The sequence below is a fragment of the Tachysurus vachellii genome, chromosome 21 (genome assembly GCF_030014155.1).
Source record: "Tachysurus vachellii isolate PV-2020 chromosome 21, HZAU_Pvac_v1, whole genome shotgun sequence".
In the NCBI taxonomy this organism is placed as follows: domain Eukaryota; kingdom Metazoa; phylum Chordata; class Actinopteri; order Siluriformes; family Bagridae; genus Tachysurus; species Tachysurus vachellii.
Window position 1 is genome coordinate 1,298,514 of NC_083480.1, and position 10,868 is coordinate 1,309,381.

The window sequence follows — 10,868 nt, forward strand, 5'->3', positions numbered from 1 at the left end:
GTTTCGGCTTTTTGTCTTTTGTCCTGCACTGTCTTGTGTGTCTTGTCCTGCACTGTGTACTCCAGGTTACACAGATACACTTTATGTATCTAGGACTACTTACTAAGTCCTTATAGCTCTGTCTTTGCTTTTATGTAACACCCTGATCCTGGAGAAACGTTGTCTGTCTCATGTCATTGTGTACTGTAACAGCAATATATGGTTGTAATGACAATAAAAGCTTCTTGACTTGACTTGATTATTATTATTATTATTATTATTATTATTATTATTATTATTTTTATTATTATTATTATTATTATTATTATTATTATTATTATTATTATTAGTAGTAGTAGTAGTAGTAGTAGTGGCTGTTACTTTTGTGTATATAGCTGCACTTATTCTTCTGGTGCAGTGGTATTTGCGTTGGTTAACAGATTTATAGTGTTGTGGTGCCCCCCAGTGTTAAAGTATTTAAATATCTGTGGACTGAACATGGTCTCACCCTTTTCATATCGTTCCATTTAGAACCATGTGCTTTTTCACAGCTCACAGGATACGAAGTGCTGTATATGAGATGTATGATTTCTCATATCATAATTCCTTGTGGATTTAAGTCTTTTTGTGGCCTTTTCTTGTTCTTGTTTGTGGACTCACTTGTTTTGCTAGCTATGCACAAAATTATGATAATAACGGACATATTTATGCAATGTTTTAAGGAATTTAATCCAAGTTTTGGGCTGAAGAAAACTATTCCAGCTGTATCTGAAACAGTTCCAACAGTGTCAAAGAAGTGTACAGGTAAAAAGCAGGTAAAGGGCTTGAGCAAAACATAAAGCACAACTAGAATGTTTCAGTGATGTCTGGCAAACATTCAACATAATGATTACTCTTTACATTTACTGAATATTTCCAACTTTAATACAATTTTTTCTCAATTGTGCATATGCTTAAGTAGTAAAAATATAGTAAAAAAATAGGCTCTTGAAGGTCACAACAGACCACATCAGAATTGTTTTATTTTTGCAAGATAAAAGAATAGAAATCCTTTCTAATAAAAGCAGCCCTAGGCAGGTTACCTAACAGGAGGATTCTAGATTATAAGCAGTATTTAGCTGTGAAAAATTCCTTCCTGTGCTGCCAGGGTTGTATGTGTTTATATTTTGGTTGCTGTCCTTGGTGCTGACTTTGAAATGCTTTTTGCAGCTGTACCAATTGGTGACCCTTCTAAACTCTGACATTACTGCCATCAACAGTAAATAAATTTGTTAATCAGTAACAGTACAATACATAACTGTGCACTTATTTATATTAACTTCTAAGAGATACCGGTTAATCATAAATATTTTACTAGGAGTTCTAGAAACTGTCACAGCATGACTTTATGAAGAATAGGTCTAATGCATATTCTATGATTGTTTAAAGTTGACACAATGCTATAAATGAAATCCCAAAAGCCCTTCATCCAAGGTTCATTAAGTTTTAGTAATTTCTTGCTACTGTACATCAATAACGGCTCTTGACTTCTATGGCAGATTATTACACATTCACTTTGGCACACACAGCTATTTTATAGATTGAGTGCAGACAGTGAAATGGACATCTATGGTGGTCTCAGCCATAGTCAGTGCTCACTGGAGTGCCTCAATGTGGTGTCTTATCTCCATTTCTGATGGTTTGGATAAACGGCTATAGTGAGGTGATGCATAGTATAGTGATGTGACTAAGATGGTGCCGGTGAGGTCGGCTGCCATCGCGACTGCTCCAGTTACACTTTGCCTGTACAATAAACTCACCCTTCGCCGTTTTTAAAACCGGACCCATGCTGGCTGAACGAGATCCTGAGGGGGAACAAAGGACGCGACCCATACCAAGGAAACGAGCCAGCATCAGGAACAGGCTAAGGGGACGCTCACACCACACTCCCTTACCTAGCATCCTGTTAGCCAACGTGCAGTCTCTGGAAAACAAGCTCGACGATCTCAGGGCAAGGGTCAAGTTCCAGAGGGACATTCGGGACTGCAACCTTCTCTGCTTCACCGAGACATGCTGGGTTGAACCCAGCGGTACCGGACCATGCCATCCAGCCGGCCGAGTTTTTCTCAGTTTACCGCATGGACAGAGCACTGAAGTCAGGGAAGTCAAGGAGAGGTGGAGTGTGTCTGATGGTGAACAACCACTGGTGCACCAGCGTGAGCATCATTCCTCTTTCATGCTCCTGCACACCAAATCTGGAGCTACTCACCATCAAATGTCAGCCCTTCTATCTGCCTCGGGAATACAGCTCGGCCATAGTTAGTGCCATTTATATTCCACCTCAAGTGGACACGGACAATGCAGTATGGGACTTACAAGAGACACTAATGCTACACAGCATCGGGACGCTGCGCTCATTGTGGTAGGAGATTTTAATAGTGCCAAACTCAAACGCGCACTACCGAACTTTCAGCAGCACATCACCTGCCCCACCAGGGGTGAAAGGACACTGGACCACTGCTACACAATTTAAGAACAGCTACAAGGCACAATCACGTCCACCGTTTGGGAAATCGGACCATGCCGCCATCTTCCTCATGCCTGTTTACAAACATAGGCTGAAACAGGAAGCTTCAGTTCAGAGGGAGGTCGCATGCTGGACTGACCAATCGGTGGCCGCTCTGCAGGACGCTTTAGATGACGTAGACTGGGACATGTTCAGGCGCAGCTCTGATGACGTCAACATGTTTATGGAACCGGTTGTGGGATTCATCGGGAAAGTAGCGAATGATACGGTACAGAAAACCACCATAAGAACGTTTCCCAACCAGAAGCTGTGGGTGGATAAAACCATCCCCGATGCTCTGTGATCCCACTTCGCTGCCTACAACACAGGGCTCGCCACCGGGGACATGGACGAGTACAAGGCTGCGTCTCACAGTGTGTGAAGAATCGGCGCTACGGGAGGAAACTAGAGTCACAGTTCCAGCATGGTGGCTCTAGGAGCCTGTGGCAGGGACCAAGGAACATTACGGACTATAGAACACCAGCTTCTAGAACGGGGAATGCGGACGCTTCTCTGGCTGACAAGCTAAACATTTTTTACGCTTGCATCGAGGCTGCAGCTAACCACACTTGTGGTGCTAGCGGCACAAACAGCATGCACGCTGAGAGAGCTGGAGAGGTAAACACGTTCACCATCTCAGAGTAGGACGTGAGGAGGGCATTCAGGAGAGTGAATACCAGGAAGGCTGCAGGACCAGACGGCATCACAGGTCGGGTTCTGAAAGCCTGCACTGACCAGCTAGCACCAGTGTTCTCTGAGATATTCAACCTCTCACTGGCACAGTCTATTGTCCCCTCATACTTCAAACAGTCCACCACTGTTCCTGTCCCGAAGAAACCCCAGCCCGCCTGCCTCAACGACTACCGCCCTGTAGCGCTGACCTAAGTAGTGATGATGTGCTTCGAGAGACTTGTCAGAGATTTCCTCACTGCATCACTACCAGACACACATTATCCACAACAGTTCCCATACCGCCAGAACCGCTATACTGAGGACACTATTGCTTATCTTCTCCACACTACGATGAGCCACCTGGACTGCAGAAAAGGGAATTATGCAAAAATGCTGTTTGTGGACTACAGTTCAGCGTTTAACATCCTGGGACTCAGCCTGACGCTGTGTCAATGGATCTCCAACTTCCTGACAGACAGACCACAAGCCGTATGGGTGGGCATACACACCTCGTCCACCCTCACCCTCAGCACTGGAGCTCCCCAGGGTTGTGTTCTGAGCCCCCAGCTGTACTCACTGTAAACGTATGACTGTGTGGCCACTTCCAATCTCCACCACCATCATCAAGTTTGCTGACAACACTGTTGTGGTGGGCCTGATCTCCAACAACGACGAGAAGGCCTACCTACAGGAGACTAAAAACCTGGTAGAGATGGTGCCAGGAGAACAATCTTCTCCTGAATGTCAGCAAGACTAAGGAGTTGATAGTGGACTTCAGCACAAAGCCGGAGCGATCATACCCAGAAAGTGAACAGTTTCTGGTACCTAGGTGTCCAAATCACACAGGACCTGTCTTGGTCCTGTCACATCAACACCCTGGTGAAGAAGGCCTGGCAGCGGCTGTACCACCTGAGACGTTTGAGGGACTTCAGACTACCCTATCAGGTGCTAAAGACTTTCTACACCTGCACCTTCAGGGAACGCAACAAAGCAATTGCAAAAAGCATTTCACTGCATGTCGTATGTATGTGTATGTGACAAATAAAATTTGATTTGATTTGATTGAGCTCTAGTGAGCCCTGATGTGCTAACTGATGCAGTGGCAAGTTAAAGGTAAGAGTATACAAGTTAAAAACAGCAAAGAAACCAAGGATATGATCATCAGATTCAGGACTCTGTGTGGATTAAAGGTAAATGAGCAGATCTGGAGGATTCATGGTGGTGAACACCCCAGAGTGTTTGGTGAACTGGGATGTTTGGATGCTGTTGTCTTACCACATCTGCACGTTGCTTCGGTTTGCTGACTGTGGAGTGGTTGGGCACTTTATGTCCCAGGAAGCCCTAACCCTTCTGGCTCTCCCTGTTATGATGTCTGCACTTTGCACATAATGTACTTTGTCTTTAACCATCACATGATTACAAGCATACCAAATATTGCTCTCTCTCACTCTCTATGTCTCACTCTGTCTCACTAACTCTCTCTCTCTCTTTCTCTCTCTCTCCCTCTCTCTTTCTTTATCTCTGGTGCATGTTGGGAGTTGGGTGAGGGCTGTGTGGGTTGAGACACTGTTGGTGAGAGCAAGATACCTGTTCACATACCTGTTGATGAGTGTCTTGAACTTGTTGGAATTATTCTTAAAACACAGCCATCACTATACCTCCACTATGGCTTCAGGCGTGTACCTGAAGACAGCGTCACGGTGAAGGACATGCTCATGGTGGTTGGAGCGAAGGTTGGATGTGAAAACATTTCCTCCGCTTCCCAAATGAATAAAGCGGTTGTGGTGTTCTTAAAAGGACAGCGTCTTGTTAATCGCATACTAGAACATGGACTAAAAATGGTGTACTCTCTCAAACTGCCCACCTTTTTTGCCCAAAGAAGTGATGAAGTGTGAGCTCATGCGTTTCAGAAAACCCGATAGTGTTTTTAAAATTATCCCACTAGGCTGTAAAAACACTATTATGAAACATGTAAAGTCTTTTAGGAGAGAGGTGTTTATGTTCCTGGACTCACCTGAAAATACCCTTGATATATCTTTATGTGCGAATTACGAAGAAAGTACGTACATGATTTGTGTGATCATGGGCACTGTGAAGTGTTTTGAATGTGGCGACATTGAGCACAAGCTGGAGGGGCGGCTGTTGAAGTGGTCAATCGGGAGGCGCTAACCGGGAGCTCCAAGGTGAGCCAGGCTGAGGAAAGTGCGACACCTCCCGCTCAGCCCAAGTCGTTTATGAATGTTTATGAACCAAATATTGGGTTTGAGATGATGTGTTTTTAAACAAACTAAGTGATGTACTAAAGCAATATGCTCATGAAGGATGTTTTGTTATGGGGGTGACTGAATTTGCACAGTAGCCTTCACTATCAATCGCACCATTGAGGAGTCCGTTGTCTGCCTTTGAAAACTTTTAAAAGAGTTTAATCTCCTGGTCAACTTTGATACAATTGACCATAATATCTTGATTTCACTGCTAGAACAATGTGTTGGTATTAAGGGTACTGCATTAGAATGGTTTAAATCCTATTTGGCTGAAAGAACCTTTTCGGTTCGGAGACTATGTTCGGTTCGGAGACTGCTGCACTCACATGTGGGGTCCCCCAGGGCTCCATTTTGGGGAGTATTCTGTTCTCCTTGTATATGCTCCCTTTGGGACATATTTTTAGGAAATTTGGTATTTCTTTTCATTGTTATGCAGAGGACCTGCAAATTTATCTGCCCTTGAAACGTAAATATACTTGCTCTTTAGCACCTCTATTGCAGTGTTTTGAAGAAATTAATACCTGGATGGCACTAAATTTCCTTAATTTTAATGAAAAGAAAACCATTAGGTCAGTAGACCTAAACCTCGGTGAGCTGAATCCTTATGTGAAACCCTTTGTAAAAAATTTGGGTGTTGTTATGGATTGTGATTTTAAATTGGATAAACAGATTAATTTAGTAGTTAAATCATGTTTTTTCCAATTGAGACAACTCACCAAGGTGAAATCTTTCCTGTCTTCTAAAGACTTTCAAAGAGTTGTGCATATTTTCATTTCAAGTCGCCTTGATTATTGTAACAGCCTTTATTTAGGTATTAGTCAGCCCTCTCTCTCCAGACTGCAAATGGCCCATAATGCGGCAGCTCACCTATTGACGGGCACACGAAAACGGGAACATATCACTCCCTTTCTCGCGTTTCTTCACTGGCTACCTGTCCATTATAGGATTCATTTTATTTATCAGATTTGATTAATCTGTACGCTCCTTCAAGAGCACTAAGGTCTGCTGACATTTTAGCTGCTCCAAGAGTAAAACTGAAGAGCAGGGGGGACTGAGCCTTTGCAGGAGTGGGCCTGAAGCTCTGGAACAGTTTGCCTCTCTACATCAGACAGGCTCAAACAATTGAGGTCTTCAAATCTGGCCTAAAACTTATTTTTACAGTCTGGCGTTCGATGCCATGTGAGAGCTGCTTTATTTGATTGTTTTATTGTGTCAATTGTTTTTATTTTATGGTGCTGACTGTTTGTATTAATGAACATGTTTTCTTTTTGTATGTACAGCACTTTGACAAACACTTGTTGTTTTAGAAAAAAGTGCTTTATAAATAAACTTTGACTTTGACTTTGGAAAAGTGAGAAAAGAATCCCTCAGTTAGGCAATACACTTGGGTAAAGGTTTCTGATGGTAAAACTAGCACAGCATAGCTAGATCGAATCTATGTTTCTAAGCACTTTAGTAGAAGGATTATTGATTGTTCAATTTGCCCAATCAGTTTTTCTTATCATCAACTAGTTTCAGTTTCTGTAGTCCCGTCACACTTCTCTAGCAAATCATCCTTCTGGCACTTAAACAAAAAGATACTAAAAGGACAATGTTTTTTGTGAGCAATTTGTAATCTTCTGGGAACACTGGAAAACAAAAAAGGTGATTTTGAGACAGTGGAGGGATGTTGGGATGTGGGAAATAGTGGGATTGCACTGTCAACAATACACTGTACACTCTAAACCCAGATTTTGTGTTAATGAAACATTTTAAGTGGTCATTACTTCTTTTTTTTTTTTTTATTTATTTATTTTAAAAAAAAACGTCACTACTAATTCAAATTAGTTGATTGCACTATTGGGGGCACGGTGGCTTAGTGGTTAGCACGTTCGCCTCACACCTCCAGGGTCGGGGTTCGATTCCCACCTCCACCTTGTGTGTGTGGAGTTTGCATGTTCTCCCCGTGCCTCGGGGGTTTCCTCCGGGTACTCCGGTTTCCTCCCCCGGTCCAAAGACATGCATGGTAGGTCGATTGGCATCTCTGGAAAATTGTCCCTAGTGTGTGATTGCGTGAGTGAATGAGTGTGTGTGTGTGCCCTGCGATGGGTTGGCACTCCGTCCAGGGTGTATCCTGCCTTGATGCCCGATGACGCCTGAGATAGGCACAGGCTCCCCGTGACCCGAGGTAGTTCGGATAAGCGGTAGAAGATGAATGAATGAATGAATGATTGCACTATTCAGATGAAATATTGAGTGCAATGATCATGTTAAGCAGAGACAACTTGGTATGAAACGCTTCTGTGGGGGGGGGTGTAGGGGGGTGAAACAGGTCATCGTGACAATGCGCTGTCTGGTCCTCTGCACGCAAACCGTGTATTTTTGAAAGCATTTTTTTACTTTGAAACGGTGAGTGTAAATATGCTAATATATTGAAATCTTTCTGACAATAAATGATTACCCTAAAACCAATGTTAGTTAAATGTTAATAAGTTAACTTAGTGTAAATGTGATGATCGATGCTAGTTTTTTCTCATTTTCTGTCCGTTCACAGTAACATGAGCTATTTCTGTCAGGTCACATTTAATAACGTTAGCCAGTGTTATATGTTCCCAGTTACAACGTTTGTATTTCGCTGGCATAAGTTTTTTTTCCATTGGTTCATATAAATGTGTATGCATGTACACGTGCTTGTCGCTAACGCTAGCTAATGTCTCTGGTGTATTAAAATAACCGTTCAAAACGTGTTTCTTATTAGTTTTTTGTTTGTTTGTAGTAGCAACTTAAACTGTTTAAAAGATGTAGTCATTAGCAGATGTTCATTAACGTTTTACAGTGAAAGTGATTTGCTAATCTAACGTTTTCTTATGCTTTGTTTTCACAGGTTCTTTTGAAGATGCAGTGGAAGTGGAAGTTTTGTGAATTTATATGTGACAAGCGAGGTTACCTATTAAAACATTATAGTTAATTACCATCAGGGCTAAGCTAGCATCAGAAGCCATGCCTGTTTTTTGTTCTCAAGATGCACAGTGTGAATCTTTGGACAGATTCTTGTTCCGATTGTCCAGTCAGTGCAGTAAGTGCTCTTAACATTTACCAGTGTTCTGCGCTTACTGTATAGTGTACTGTATGTTAAAACTGCATGTTGTTGCTCTATTAATATTATCAACTCAAAAGTTGACACCAGTGTGTGCAGGAGTGTGTGCATGTGATCTTTTCCCTTTATTTTAATCCAGTTTAATGCTTTATTGTTGAATAATGTATTTTCCTCTAAACACTGTATTGTTAACATTGTGAACTTGAGTACATTGCAGTGTTACCTGTCTCTTGTCAACAATAAAAAAATGAAATGGTGTTATTGTTTAATTTCTTATTAAATTAATATATAAAATCTCATTTAAGTAGTATAATTTAAATTCTAAGACATTAATAGTTATTTTATAAAACATGCTCAAAAACATTAGTAATGTGAACTAATGGATTTCAGTAAAGACTACTAATGTAAACTTGATTTGTCTATCGCATGACTTGAGATTCTATGTTCAAACAACTTAACTTGTTTAGTTTTATCCTGTGTAAAAACTAAAATGGTTTAGTGCAAAGGGTTTCCTCGCAAATTTCTAGTAATGCCAACTAATTTGGGTTAAGAGTGTAAAATCAAGCACCAGAGTAAAGCAAACCATTAAAGCTCTTGAAAAATCAACGCTGAATCAATCGCAGCTCTGGAATATGACATCACACTGGAGGAGCTCACCATTGCAGTGAGTCAACTCTGCTCAGGCAGGTCACCAGGTGTGAATCAGCTACCAGCTGACTTTTATAAGCATTTATTATTATTATTTTTATTATTATTATTTTATATTATAATAATTATTATACGTCTTTGTTGAATGTAGCAGAGATGGGGTTTTACCTTTCAACTGTCAATGTGCAGTGCTATCATTACTGTGAAAAAAAAGCGGGATCTGTTACTATTAAAAAATTGGAGACCAGTTGCACTTTTGACAACAGATTATAAAATCTTTTTAAAATCAAAATACCTAGCTAAAAGGCTGAAGCAACAATATCTCCATCTAGTAGTGTATGAATATCAAACATTGTATCCCAGGCAGATCAATATTGGATAACCTGTTTCTTGCTTGTGATGTACTTGATATCTGTAAAATGTCTGATAAAACTGTTGGCTTAATGTGATATTTGACAAAAAGCATTTGACATACAGTAGATACCTGTTTGAGGCAATGAAAGCTTTTGGTATTGGAGAGACATTTTTCAATTGGGTACAACTTTTATGTACTGGGGCTTCATGCATGGTAAAAGTGGGGGGGCTGGTGTACTGAGTCACCCAATACCACTTTCAAGAGGAATTAGGCAAGGCTGCCCATTGTCTGGACAGCTATTTAGCTTAGCAATTGAACCATTACTGTTCCATTTCAAAAGTATGATCTGACGTTTGAGTATAAACCAGGTAGACACTTAATTGTTGCAGATAATTTTAGTAGGGCTAGTTAGAATAACATTTTAAGCACTACAGAGAAAGATGTGCAAATTCATGTGGACTCTATTAAAGCAATCAAAAGAGCCAATGAAGCCACACAAGAAACCAAAGGAGCCGTGGGGAAAAGTTGGAATGGACTTGTTGCTCATGGACTTCATGGGACTACCCAGAATTCATGCAGTTGACAAGCACAACGTCAGAGCAGGTAATTGCAAAGACAAAAGGTATATTTGCATGACATGGCATACCAATGACTGTAATAAGTGACAACGGACCACAGTTTGCAAGTCAGAGTTTCAAGGACTTTGCAAAAAGTTATGGTTTGAGCACATAACATCAAGCCCTCTGTACCTGCAGTCCAACGGTTTAGCAGAGAAAGGAGTTCAAATAGTGAAATGCCTTCTAAAAAAAAGCCACTGAGACAGGGAGTGATCCGTACCTGGCTATTCTGAATATAAGAGCTTCACCACTGGAGAATGGACTTTCACCGGGGGAAATGCTCATAATATTTGTCGTAAACAAAACCAGTTGTTGTATAAAGTGGGGACTCAGCCATTCTCAGATCCAGTGTGAAAACTGCCAGAATGTCCCCCTAGTGTCCAGGTAGGGAATAGTCCCAGCCATTCCTGACATGATTTTAATAATTCAGATTTAGGTAGTAAGATTAGTTTGATTAGTTATTATTTTTTTATACTTTATCACACATTCTCCTTCTCTCATATTTTTCTCAACACTTCCCATAAATTCCCAAAAAAAAAGGACTTTGCCTGGAGATTAACATTATTCAGGAAATAAAGCATAAAAATTGTCTGAAGCTATCCCTTATATAATTATTACTATTATTAAATAAACAGAGTCATTAATATTTTAATGTTCAGAGATTTAATGTTGTTAAAACATTTATTAAATATACAGTTTATTAAATTTATTT